This window comes from Malus domestica, chromosome 05 (genome assembly GCF_042453785.1).
Source record: "Malus domestica chromosome 05, GDT2T_hap1".
NCBI lineage: Eukaryota > Viridiplantae > Streptophyta > Magnoliopsida > Rosales > Rosaceae > Malus > Malus domestica.
The window spans coordinates 37,810,476-37,824,582 of NC_091665.1; the positions used below are offsets into that span (position 1 = coordinate 37,810,476).

At 38.8% G+C, this 14,107-nt stretch overlaps 3 long non-coding RNA genes across 3 annotated transcripts; all 3 read left to right on the forward strand.

Moving 5' to 3' along the window:
• The first annotated feature begins 350 nt into the window (after positions 1-350).
• On the forward strand, positions 351-748 carry LOC139195781 (uncharacterized). The gene is made up of 2 exons (XR_011580742.1): positions 351-427; positions 539-748. It is a non-coding gene; the product is annotated as an uncharacterized lncRNA (long non-coding RNA).
• A 10,230-nt stretch (positions 749-10,978) lies between these two features.
• On the forward strand, positions 10,979-11,678 carry LOC139195779 (uncharacterized). Its single transcript, XR_011580740.1, has 2 exons — positions 10,979-11,143; positions 11,429-11,678. It is a non-coding gene; the product is annotated as an uncharacterized lncRNA (long non-coding RNA).
• Positions 11,679-12,105: 427 nt separating this feature from the next.
• On the forward strand, positions 12,106-13,716 carry LOC114823293 (uncharacterized). Its single transcript, XR_003771408.2, has 2 exons — positions 12,106-12,236; positions 13,487-13,716. It is a non-coding gene; the product is annotated as an uncharacterized lncRNA (long non-coding RNA).
• The last annotated feature ends 391 nt before the right edge of the window (positions 13,717-14,107 follow it).

Consider the following 14,107-nt stretch of genomic DNA (forward strand, 5'->3'; position numbering starts at 1 on the left):
CTTCTTTCATTGTTTGTTCATTATACAACTGTTTTACTTACCATTAAAATCCAACTGATATAGTTTGATATTACAGATATGAATCCCAGAAATTAGTTAAACAGTTTATAATCTATTCAAATTAACAAGAAAAACATATGTTCCCATGCATGTAGAAACTCAGTGGAGATAAAACTACATTTGCAAATGAGGCAGAGCACCAATGAAGTGATTATGGTGCATGTGTTGTGTGGTCTAATATAGGAAGTATGTTAGTTGTACGAGTGATAATGCGACTTATTGCATGTAAATTTATCATCAAATTTGAAAGATATTGTACATTTATTTTGGTGATCGATATATCATTGTTTGATTTCAGTCTTTTGTTTTTACCTTTTCAAATAGTTGGTCTGCTTCTCTATATTTTCTCATTGCCTCCACGCAAAAGGTCAGTTTTCTTTTTTGTCATTAAAATGTTCTTAGATTCTGGTTATATGTGTTTGGTTTTTTGCTATTGTATCTTTTGAAGTTTGCTTATTTGTATATTTGTTTGCATCAGGTTTTGCTTGGTTGGTCTATAGGTGGCTTGGTTGTATCTTCCCCCTTCCTTTTTATCAATTTATTGCTTGGCAATGTTAATTTATAACTGCAATGCGCAAAAAAACTAGGACTAGCAAGAGAGTGGATGATACAAGAAAGACATAATATCCTGCTTTAACTGGTGCACAAGTGTGCAATGACAATATTTATCATGCTAACAATGTGGAAATCAACCTGCATTATTAGCTTTTACTGCCCTCATGTTAATTTGTAATCAGTCATTGATTTCTGTTCTTTTATGCACAGTTTTGGGTTTGTGGTATTGTGTTGATTGATGCTATTGGGGCTGGAGAATGTTAAAATCCCATGTCGGAAGTTTAACTAAATGAAATACAAAAAGAAATGAATGTTGGCAATGTTAATTAGTAGTGAGCCGCTAAACCGCCTCTAGAATGAAGGCTGGCTAGCCCCACCAATTTACTCTTTTGTGTTTCCATCTAATTTGGTGTATATCTTTGGCAGATGGATCTGGGATATGCCGATTGCTAGCAGATGGAACAATTGCTTCTTGGGCTCTTCTAACTAACAGACATTCAGTATCATGTAAGGAATTATAATGGTTTCGATTCTTCTGTACTTTTCCTTTTAAGTTTAGTGTTGTAGTACTAAGTTTTCTGGATGTCACATTGAGTCATGTGACCATCGTATTCTCTCTCACAGCTCACAACGACGAAATCGCGCATGGCTTTGTTGATTTTTGTCAACTCCGACCTCGATAAGCTATTGACCACCCCCTCTCCATCTTCTTTTTCTTCTTCTGCTTCTCCCTGTGCATTCCAGTTTGACTGTATGTGATCGAAAAGGTCAGTTCATCTAAATTCAGCAATTGACTCTCAAACTCTGAATCTGATTTCATCTCCTTCTGCTGTTCTCCTCCATTCCCCTCTTCTCTCTCTTCTTCTGTAAATTTAATCAACTAATTCGATTACTCATTTTTTTGATAGAACATCTGCGGCTCCAGGAAAGATCTTGGAGACTTGGTGCAAGGAATTGCTCAGACGGTGAAGTTATTTATAGGAGGAGATTTAAATGGACACGTGGGCAGGGAGACAGGCAACTATGGAGGTTTTCATGGTGGCCATGGTTTTGGGGAGAGAAACGAGGATGGGGAAGCTATCTTGGATTTTGCAATGGCATATGATATCTTCTTAGCCAACACCTTCTTTAAGAAGAGAGAAGAACATGTGATCACCTACAAGAGTGGGTCGTCAAAAACACAAATAGATTTTCTTCTAATGAGGAAAGTGGATCGTATAACTTGTAAGGATTGCAAAGTTATACCAGGAGAGAGCGTGGCTAATCAACATCGCTTGTTGGTGATGGATGTACATATCAAAAGAGTAAGACAAAAGAACAAGACTTGGAAGTGCCCAAGGACTAGATGGTGGAATCTAAAAGAAGAAAAACAAGCCATTTTCAAAGAGAAGGTAATCACCCAATGTGTGTGGGATAGAGAGGGGGAAGCTAGCCAAATGTGGGATTCCATGGCTAGTTGTATCCGAAAAGTAGCAAAAGAGGTATTAGGAGAGTCCAAGGGCTTTGCCCCACACCAAAAGGAATCTTGGTGGTGGAATGAGGAGGTACAAACAAAGGTGAAGGCTAAGAAGGAATGTTGTAAAGCCTTATACAAGGAGAGGACCGATGAAAATGGTGAAAGGTATAGAAAAGCGAAGCAAGAGGCGAAGAAAGCTGTCAGAGAAGCTAAGTTAGCGGCTTACGACGATATGTATAAACGACTAGATACCAAAGAATGAGAGTTGGATATCTATAAACTATCTAGAGCAAGGGAAAAGAAGACAAGGGACCTAAACCAAGTGAGGTGCATCAAGGATGAGGATAGAAAGGTTCTTGCTACAGAGAACGCGGTTAAAGACAGATGGAGAGGTTATTTTCATAATCTTTTCAATGAAGGACATGAAATGAGTGCTTCTTTAGGGGAGTTGAGTAACTCAGAAGAGTGTTGAAACTACTCTTTTTATCGTCGAATCCGGAAGGAAGAAGTGGTTGTAGCTTTGAAGAAGATGAAGCATAAAAAAGCAATAGGCCCAGACGATATACCAATCGAAGTGTGGAAACTTTTGGGAGAGACAGGTATAACATGGCTCACTGACCTTTTCAATAGGATTTTGAAAACGAAGAAGATGCCAAATGAGTGGCGAACGAGCACTTTGGTGCCTATCTACAAGAATAAGGACGACGTACAAAATTGCATGAACTATAGGGGTATTAAGCTAATGAGTCATACAATGAAGCTCTGGGAGAGAGTCATTGAGCATAGATTGAGGCAAGAGACACGGGTTTCGGACAACCAATTCGGGTTCATGCCAGGGCGCTCAACCATGGAGGCAATCTATCTCTTACGAAGATTGATGGAAAGATATAGAAATTGGAAAAATGATTTACACATGGTCTTTATAGATTTGGAAAAAGCGTATGATAGGGTCCCAAGAGACATTCTTTGGAGGATTTTAGAGAAGAAAGGAGTACGAGTAGCATATATCCAAGCTATAAAGGATATGTATGAAGGAGCAAAGACTGCCGTAAGAACTCATGAAGGACAAACCGAAAGCTTTCCCATAACTGTAGGATTACATCAAGGCTCATCCTTAAGTCCTTACCTTTTTGCGTTGGTAATGGATGAGTTAACAGGACATATTCAAGATGATATTCCTTGGTGTATGCTTTTCGCAGACGATATAGTGTTGATAGATGAAACTCAGGAAGGGGTAAATGCAAAGCTTAACCTTTGGAGAGAAGTGTTGGAATCTAAAGGTCTTCGCATAAGCCGATCAAAGACAGAATATATGGAGTGCAAGTTCAGTGCAAATAGAGGTCAAAACGAGTTAGGGGTGAGGATCGGAGATCAAGAAATACCAAAGAGCGACCGTTTTCGTTACCTATGATCTATCTTGCAAAAGAACGGAGAATTAGATGGAGATCTCAACCATAGAATACAAGCTAGATGGATGAAGTGCAAGAGTGCATTCGGCGTGTTGTGTGACCGCCGTATGCCACTGAAGCTCAAGGGAAAATTTTATAGGACGGCAATAAGGCCGGCGATGCTGTATGGCACAGAATGTTGGGCGGTGAAACATCAACACGTACACAAAATGGGTGTAGCGGAGATGAGGATGCTTCGTTGGATGTGTGGGCACACGAGAAAGGATCAGATTAGGAATGAGGATATCCGGGGTAAAGTAGGAGTAGCCGAAATTGAAGGAAAGATGAGAGAAAATCGGTTATGGTGGTTTGGACATGTGCAAAGAAGGCCTACTGACGCTCCGATTAGAAGATGCGACTATGGGACAGAGGTTCAGGGCCGAAGGGGTAGAGGAAGACCTAGGAAAACTTTGGAAGAGACTCTAAGAAAAGACTTAGAGTACTTGGATCTAACGAAGGACATGACACAAGATCGAGCACAATGGCGTTCTAAGATTCATATAGCCGATCCCACTCAGTGACTTGGATTTTCCAAGTCTCCAACCGAGAAGTTTTCCTCACTCGGGAAATTAAGGGAACATTACCCCAACCTACATGCTCCACTCAGAAAGCTTCAACATACAAGCTTCAACAAAAGAAAATTCAAAGAACTTAGCGAAGAAGGCTTTGGTGTATTTAACACAATACGTTGAAATGAAGGAAAGCTTATTTATTGATATCCCCGATAAGCTACAAATATGTACATATACATGAGTCAAAATAAACACACAAGAGGGAGCCTTCACAAAGGTTGCTTAGGAGAAGTCTCAGCAGTCGGTAGAGCCCCAGAAAGAGAAGGCACCGGAGGGGGATCATTTGGAGCCTCAGTACTGGACAGAACCCTAGAAGGAGGAGGCATCAGAGGTTGATCATTTGGAGCTTCATTACGCGGTACAGCCCCAGAAGACGAAGGCAATAAATGCCTTTGGAACAAACCCACAAATCTCTGATGATCAAGTAAAACCTGACCATCAGTTTCCTTCATCTGGTCAAGCTTCCTCTTCATGTTTGTAGCATAGTCATGTGCGAGCCGGTGCAACTGTTTATTCTCATGCTTGAGCCCTCTAATCTCCTGTTTAAGACTCATCACTTCAGCCGCCAATGATTCAACTTGGCGGGTTCGAGCAAATAGGCGTTGGGCCATATTAGACACAGAACCTGCACACTGAACACTGAGAGCCAGCGAATCCTTAACAGCTAACTCATCAGACCGTTTGGAAAGTAGTCTGTTATCTTTGGGAGTGAGAAGGTTCCTGGCCACCACCGCAGCGGTCATATCATTCTTCATCACGGAATCCCCAACGGTAAGAGGACCAGTAGGGGAGACGAATGATGGGCGCCATATGTTGTCTGGAGAAGGCGGGGCTGCCTCTTCAACAAGGTTCAAGTCAAAACGACGGTCGGAGGGGCCAGACATTTTCAAAGGTGTTGAAGAGAGAAAAGGTCGGACAAATCAAGATCTTAGAAGTGCAAGAATGAAGCTTCTACTGGTGGAGATTCAAGTGTGCTTTGGAACTTAATGCCAGCCCCTATAAAAATCTGCACTCGACGGAGCTTCAGAAATCGAAGAGGCGCCTGCTCAGAAATCGAAGAGGCGTTTGCTTTCTCAAAAACTGGGCTGCTTAGAGATCACGAGGGTTGATCTCAGAAATCGAAGAGGCGTTTGCTTTCTCAAAAGTTGGGCTGCTCAAAGACCACGAAGGCTGATCTCAGAAATCGAAGAGGCGCTCGCTTTCTCAAAAGCTGGGCTCCCCAGAGACCACGAGGGCCGATCTCAGAAATCGAAGAGGCACCTACTTTTCCAGCCTTGTCAGCACCTGTCACACGCACACTCAGCTTTGCGGAAATTATGGGCATTCTGTCGAAGACTTCTGGGGAAGTAGAAAACACACAGATAACTTTGCCAAAGTTCTCTGCCAAAGTTGAGCACGTGAAGCTTGCAGCTCCCACTACATCGCTCTGACCAAGAAGGGTAAAAGAATAGCAAAGAAACAGCACTAACAAAGTTTAGACCTATAAATTTTGAAGGTCTAGCTACCATATTATTACCCACAAGGGTAAAGGAACAGTACCACTGCTGGATAATTGGAAAGTTCCTGTGTGTCAACCTCTGTGCTTCGTGGCAAGGTAGACTAGCAAACATGCCCAACCTTTACTCACATTCGAGAAAACACTCCCAATAAGATTGTTTGCTCCAAAATCGAAGAGGCACCGTCCTCCGAATCTCGAGAGCCAGACTCCCAACATGACTACTTTCTTAAAAATCGAAGAGAGGGTAAAGGAACAGTACCATTGCTGGATAATTGGAAAGTCCCTGTGTGTCAACCTCTGTGCTTCGTGGCAAGGTAGACTAGCAAACATGCCCAACCTTTACTCACATTCGAGAAAACACTCCCAACAAGATTGCTTGCTCCAAAATCGAAGAGGCACCGCCCTCCGAATCTCGAGAGCCAGACTCCCAACATGATTACTTTCTCAAAAATCGAAGAGACTGCTCCCCGAATCTCGAGAGCCAGACCCCCAGCATGATTGCTTTCTCAAAAATCGATGAGGCATCGTTCTCCGAATCAATCGAAGAGGCGCTCGCTTTCTCAAAAGCTGGGCTGCTCAGAGACCACAAAGGCCGATCTCAGAAATCGAAGAGGCACCTACTTTTCTAGCCTTATCAGCACCTGTCACACGCACACTCAGCTTTGCAGAAATTATGGGCATTCTGTCGAAGACTTCTTGTGAAGTAGAAAGCACATGAATCTTACTGTTCAATCACCCACTTCCCACACGCAACAATAGCTCATGGGTACCACAGATAACTTTGCCAAAGTTCTCTGCCAAAGTTGAGCACGTGAAGCTTGCAGCTCCCACTACATCGCTCTGACCAAGAAAGGTAAAAGAATAGCAAAGAAACAGCACTAACAAAGTTTAGACACATAAATTTTGAAGGTCTAGCTACCATATTATTACCCACAAAGGTAAAGGAACAATACCACTGCTGGATAATTGGAAAGTCCCTGTGTGTCAACCTCTGTGCTTCGTGGCAAGGTAGACTAGCAAACATGCCCAACCTTTACTCACATTCGAGAAAACACTCCCAACAAGATTGCTTGCTCCAAAATCGAAGAGGCACCGTCCTCCGAATCTCGAGAGCCAGACTCCCAACATAACTACTTTCTCAAAATCGAAGAGAGGGTAAAGGAACAGTACCATTGCTGGATAATTGGAAAGTCCCTGTGTGTCAACCTTTGTGCTTCGTGGCAAGGTAGACTAGCAAACATGCCCAACCTTTACTCACATTCGAGACAACACTCCCAACAAGATTGCTTGCTCCAAAATCGAAGAGGCACCGCCCTCCGAATCTCGAGAGCCAGACTCCCAACATGATTACTTCCTCAAAAATCGAAGAGACACTGCTCTCGAGAGCCAGACCCCCAGCATGATTGCTTTCTCAAAAATCGAAGAGGCATCGTTCTCCGAATCTCGAGAGCCAGATACCACAGACCACTTTTTCAAAGTGCTCTGACAGAGTTAAAACATGTGAAACTGGCAGCTCCCACTACCGTGCTATGACCAAGCAGGGTAAAGGAATAGCATTACTACTTGTTGTTAGGGAGACTCCTATATATGTCGACCTCCATCCCCAACGGACAGGCAGACCTGCAAAAATGCTCAACCCTTCATCATATCTGAGAGGGCACTCCCAACGAAGCCTTTCGAAATATTCAGCTTTCTTTCCCCCCGATAATACCTCTGCAAACAAGCTATACTAGAGCAAGAATATCTCATATCATCAGGGTTAAAAGCAAGAGTATCTCATATCATGCTTTTTCCCTGTCTTTTCCTTTGGCCTTGTTTTTACCTGCAAGACAAGGAGAAAGAGAGCAATCAGTCAGCACTTGGAATCAAGCTTCCAGCCAGGAACTGACTGCCTGGAACCCCTTACCTGATTACTTACCTGGCATTGCTCTCGAGTACTCATCTTCAACATCTTATGTTTCCAGGGAAGATTCCGCATCTGCTTGAGGAACAGATAGGGCAAGTGCGAAGGATACAAGGAAGCATGTGGAGACAAGCGTAACAGCACACATGCCGATACATCCATTACTCTGTCAAAAGCAAAAGTATTCCATATCAGTAGGGTGGAACGTACTCTAGATTTGATGGACTTGTTTTGACCCTCAAATTCTTCAGTCGGCCTTATACTCTGGAGGAAACCAGAAAACCCTCCAGCTCAGTTCAAGAATAAGCCTGTGGAAAGTTACTTCTTCAAAAGCAAAAGTATCTCATATCATCTCTTCTAATTTTTCTTCTCTTTATCCTTCATGCTGCTGCAAGATGGGGAGAAGGTGAACAATCAGTCGGAGCTCTGATTGCTTACCTTGTATGTCACCTCTTTCAGCAGACCCCCTAGCTCGGCGACTTGGGGAACTCCTACTACATGGTTTGTATCGCGCTTGACCAAGCCTGAAACTACAAGTAAGCTTCAAGTGAAATTGATACATTACCTTGTGCATCTCCATCAGTTAAAGATACCACCCCTGGATGGAGGAAGAGTACTTCCAGAGAAGATGCCACATCTACCTATGAGACAGATAAGGCAAGTCAAGACGACACCACACTCTGATACTTAGAAGTTTCGTGATTACGAGATCATTCTCCCACAATATTTCCTAATGTCATTTGTACTAAATCATTCACTTGTACTCACTAAATGAGAGCTTGAACCTATGTATTTGTGTAAACCCTTCACAATTAATGAGAACTCTTCTATTCCGTGGACGTAACCAATCTGGGTGAACCATGTACATCTTGTGTTTGCTTTCCTATCTCTATCCATTTATATACTTATCCACACTAATGACCGGAGCAATCTAGCGAAGATCACAAAAAGCGACCGTTTTCGCTACCTAGGATCTATCTTGCAAGAGAACGGAGAATTAGATGGAGATCTCAACCATAGAATACGAGCTGGATGGATGAAGTGTAAGAGTGCATCCGGCGTGTTGTGTGACCGTCGTAGGCCACTGAAGCTCAAGGGAAAATTTTATAGGACGGCAATAAGGCCAGCGATGTTGTATGGCACAGAATGTTGGGCGGTGAAGTATCAACACGTACACAAAATGGGTGTAGCGGAGATGAGGATGCTTCGTGGGATGTGTGGGCACACGAGAAAGGATAAGATTGGGAATGAGGATATCCGAGGTAAAGTAGGAGTAGCCGAAATTGTAGGAAAGATGAGAGAAAATCGGCTCCGGTGATTTGGACATGTGCAAAGAAGGCCGACTGACGCTCCGGTTCGAAGATGTGACTACATGACAGAGATTCAGGGCCGAATGGGTAGAGGAAGACCTAGGAAAACTTTGGAAGAGACTCTAAGAAAAGACTTAGAGTACTTGGATCTAACAGAGGACATGACACAAAACCGAGCGCAATGGCGTTCTAGGATTCATATAGCTGACCCCACTTAGTGGGAAAAGGCTTTGTTATTGTTGTTGTTGATTGTCAAATGCTGTAGCAACTGTAAGTTTGTCAAAATTTATAATCATGGTTATTGATTGCTGGAATTTTGATCGTAGTGGTCCAGATTTACTTGCTCATGATCTTTTTATTGCTTTATTGTGAAAAATGGATAATTTACTGCAAAATTTGCTTAATTGAATGGAGATTTGCTAGGTTTTTAATACAATTAGGTTAATTGGATAATGGATATTGGAGATTTTCTCTAAAGGATTATAATTGATATAGAATTTAGGGGAAACTTGATATAACTCCAATTTTTTGAGCCAATAGTAGGAATAGTTCAGTTTATTAGAATAGGTCCAATTCTTTAAATTTAATTATTTTATTATCAATAATTATCTCTTAAATGAAAAAATTTATTGTAAAAATCAAATTTCTTCCTAATTATCTCTTTGATTATTTCTTTTTATTTATTTATTTGTTATTTCATGTTCTTTCTCGTGCTTTAACCCATTTATAGATTTTATTTTAATTTTTATAGTCAACCTATATCACAGGTTAATTGTATTTATCTACCTATATGACAGATTCTTTTTCATAGTCAACCTGTCACAGATTAATGTGTCTTGCTTGTAGGTATATTATGTTTTTTTCTACCTTTTAGTTAGGTTTCATATCTCACTTATAGGTATAATATACAATCATATATTTGCTACTTGAGTTAGGGTAGAATGTTTTGTAGATAGATTTATGTTAGTATATCAATTTTTTTTGTTATAAGATATTAATTAGATATTTTGAAGTTGAAAAATGCATAATATTAAAAGATTTTAATTGATTTTTAATATTTTTAGAAAATATAAAATGAGTATAAAAGAAATAAAAACATATAATTTATTAACTGGACTCACTCCTAAAAACTCTCTATGTTTTTGGACCTGGATCTAAAAGCCCCTAGAATTTATAAGTTTTATCTCTTTCAGGTTACTTTTATGTTTCGAATTAGTTGGATTTAGCGTTCTTCACAAGTTTTGATAATTGTTTAGTTTTTAAGTTTTGTTCCTTGCATGGTTGATTTTCTTTGATAATTGTTGAATCGCTTCTATATTTGCTTGGTATTTAGGATCTAAAGCATTTTGCCTTTTGAAAAGCAGCTGCAGGGAAAGTAAGAGGTGCCCTTTTCTTCTGTGTTTTTTTTTTTTTAATTTCTAATTTTGATGCAAAACATGAAATATTGTGGGAATCAAATGTATGATTGTCACCAAATATATATATATATATCTTTTGTGGAATATTATTGGTGATAATGGTAAGTCTATGCATAGGTGGTTATCCTTATTCTGTTTGAATTTCTCTCAAATTTTCTTTACTCTTCCTTATCTGCTATATTGTATGTGAAAATCTGAAATGATAGCATTTGTTAATCTATGTTTTGGGTTGTGATTTCCATATTTTACTTCCAAGTTCTGAGTCATTTATCTGACCTGAAAAGGCATTGTCAGTGAGAAGGCTTTTTTTTTTCGTTTCACTTTATATACTGTGCTCACTATCTGTTTAATATGTTTCATCGTATAAATTAAAGTCTCATTTCTCAGGTGCTTTCAAGTGACAACCCCAACTATGGATGCATGTTGCCACTGGAAACTATGAAAATTTAATAGTCGCTGGGATCACTGATCCAACTAAAGTGGGTTTCTTTATCAAGTACTTCATGAATAGAATATTTCGGAGATCCAATCCCTGGGACAGATTGAAGGTGAAGATCACAGGGGTGTGATACTGGGGAGGGTGGTAGGGGTATGGGGAGTGGGCTCTGGTTGGTTTCGATTTGACCGAGGCCATGGTTCGATGGAATCGAGGTGATGGGGACTATTCATGAGGTCACAGCCAGAAGATATGGGGCCTACGCATGGGGTTTAGGGGTTTCACGGGGAGGGTTACAGAGGGAGGGGGTGCACGTGTGAATTGCAGAGGGAGAGCTAGAGAGGGAGAAAGAGGGGGAGTAGGGTTGCTATATTCAAGTTCTCTTTTTTATTTTTACTTGAATTTGATTTGATTTGATTTTTTATTTTTTATTTTTTATTTTTTAATGCAACAGGTTGAGAATGCGAAAGCTCTGCCGGAGGTGGAGGTGAGAATTTTAATTTAATTCATGGTATATTGTTGTTGTTTTTTTTTTTTACTTTATTTTTGTGGGATTGTGCTGTTTTTGGGGAAAACAATATTAAATTGAAGTAAAGTTTAGATATTTCTGTAATTGGGATTTAGAGTAAGAGATGAAGAACTGAATGTGATTGCAAAATTAAAAGTTTAGAACTTTTTTGGTTTGGAAGCTAATTTTAAATTCAGTTAGCTAATTAATTAATAGAGAAATGTATAACGAATGCATGATATGTTTTTCGATGCGTATGAGCAGACATGGGTATTGCTTCAGCGGCAGTAGCTGCTATATGATGGTAGATGAGGAATTCTAGGATGCAGAGTGCTCTTAGTGTCAGAGATGAAGACTTGATAATGATCGTATCCAATTCCACCTCAAGATATACTTGATAATGTTGTCCTTTATGTGCAATTCACTGTATGATGTTCGTGCCTTTAATGGGCCTGTCAATATATTTCAGTGCACCCACCAATTGGTTTTATCATCATAAATCATTTGTGTGAAATGGGATGGTGAGTTTCTCAATACAGTTTTAATTTTTGTGCGAATAATGTTTGTAAAAAGTCTGTTTTTATTTAGTTCATTGCATATTCTTATTCTTTTATTTAGTTCACCATTCATGCTTTTAAAGATAAGAATTGCAAGGCTCTCTCAGATGTTAGTTTTGGGTGGCAATTGAAAGATACGAGGATAAACAAAAATACCTACCAATTGAAGAGATAAATTCAATTGAAAATATTTGGTTCATCAATTGTTATAGTTTGAGCTTTCTGCATTAAATGTCTTGTTTTCGGGAAGAGTGATTCATATAATTGGGTTTTATTAAATTTTTCATGATTTTATACAGTTTTTCGTTTAAACTTGTGGATTCTGAAACACTTTTATGAGTGTTAAAATCGTCTAAAATTTGTTTGGAATTTGGTGGTTTCTTCAATTTCATCACCACCCATTCTCACAACTTCATCTAAAGTGTTTTGCATGTACAAGATTCGTGTTCATGGAGGTCATTTCAAACAGATTTCAAGCTGAGCTGCAGAAATTTGATTCAAATTGGTGGATTTGGGTAAGAAACAAAGGGCTTGTTTGGTATCCTATTTGAAAATTTTTATCATTTCTCAAAACATTTTTTAAGAACATTTATTGAAAATAGTTTTTTTGATGACTCAAAAACTTGATTGGTTTCTAATTTAAAAATTTTAAATCTTACGACTTAAACTATAACAAAGCGATCTAAAAAGAGGGGGTTGCAAGAGAGGTAGAAAGAGGAGAGAGAGGAGGAAAGAAAGTAAGAGATGATTTAAGGAAAAAGAAAGGAGAGAGAATCGGAGGAGATAAAGAGGAAGATGAGTGAGAAAAAGAACCTAAAGAATAAAGAGAGCGAATTGGATGAGAGATGAAAAAGATAAAAAAAAAAAGGATAGAGAAAGAAGAAAAGAGAGAGATTTGAAGTGAGAGTGGAGGAGGAAGAGAAAAGAAAGAAGTGAGTTTAAGTTTAAAAACTCTAAAAACTCACTTTTTATGTTTTTAAATAATAAACTATATTTTTTAGTTAGTCTTGAGTTCAGTTTTTGAAAATAGTCCTACCAAACAAGTTTTTAAGGCCTAAAACTTGAAAATTATTTTTGAGTTTAAAAAGTTTGATTCAAGTACATTACCAAACAAGCCCTAAGAAACCATAATCTTTTCTTTTGGTTTTAAGAACTGAATTTGATGGTTAAGTTTATGTTTCAAGATTATCTTCCTTTCTCCTAAATGCTGAGTTTTATGAGATTACATTTGGCAAGTCTGAAAACGAATTAGAAATACTGAGTTTTATGAGATCTATTTGGCAAGATTATCTTCCTTTCTCCTAAATACTGAATTTTATGAGATCTATTATGAGATCTATTTGGCAAGATTATCTTCCTTTCTCCTAAATACTGAGTTTTATGAGATCTATTTGGCAAGTCTGAAGCGGATTGCGTATGTTTATATCTTCCTTTCTCCTAAATACTAAGTTTTATGAGATCACACCATCTTATGTTTATTGTATAATCTTTTGCGGTCAGAAGAATTATCATCTTTTTCCTTTCAGATTTCAACATATTTGGAAATACTTCAAATTTTTTGTAGTGCAGTTTGTAGTTAACGTGATTACGTAAGTTCTGTTTCTTTAGTAAAATTTTATGCAGGAAAGAAAGTCATTTCTCAGTTTGTAGTTAACATGATTACATAAGTTCTGCTTATCTTATCGACCTCGTTCACTCATGTGTTCTTCTGTTCATTCATGCTTGTGTTAAATTTATTCATGTTAAATGTGTCTTATTCATGCAGTTACTCATGAAACAGTTGTTCCTGCCGCAACGCACATGCGTATTTTCTAATTGAGACTATTAGTCAAGACTCAAAAGTTGGATCTTACTTCGTTGACCGGTATGCAACTATGAATTTTTTTAGATGCTAGCAATCTACGAATTTTTCTAGACGCTAGAAAATATTAAAGTCCCAATTAAGACGTTATGCTAGCAAATATATAGATAGAGAGAAAGCAAGTTGTTTACATACGTACAGAATTATCTCAGTTGTCTCGATTAAGACTTTACTAGCAAATATATAGACTGAGAGAAAGCAAGTCAAAATTACCCCAATCGTCCTAATTAAGACTTTACTAGCAAATATATAGGCTGAGAGAAAGCAAGTTGTCTACATCCATAGAAAAGTATGTCAATCCCAATTAAGACGTTGCCATTGAATATATTAACTGAGAGAAATCAAGTCGTTTACCTTCAAGCAAAAGTATCTCGGTCCCAATTAAGATGTTACTGGCAAATTTATGGACCAAGAGAAAGCAAGTTTATATACATACAAAAGTACTTTAGTCGTCCCCAATTAAGACGTTAGTAGCAAATATATGGACCGAGAGAAAGCAAATTGTTTGCATACTACAAAATTATC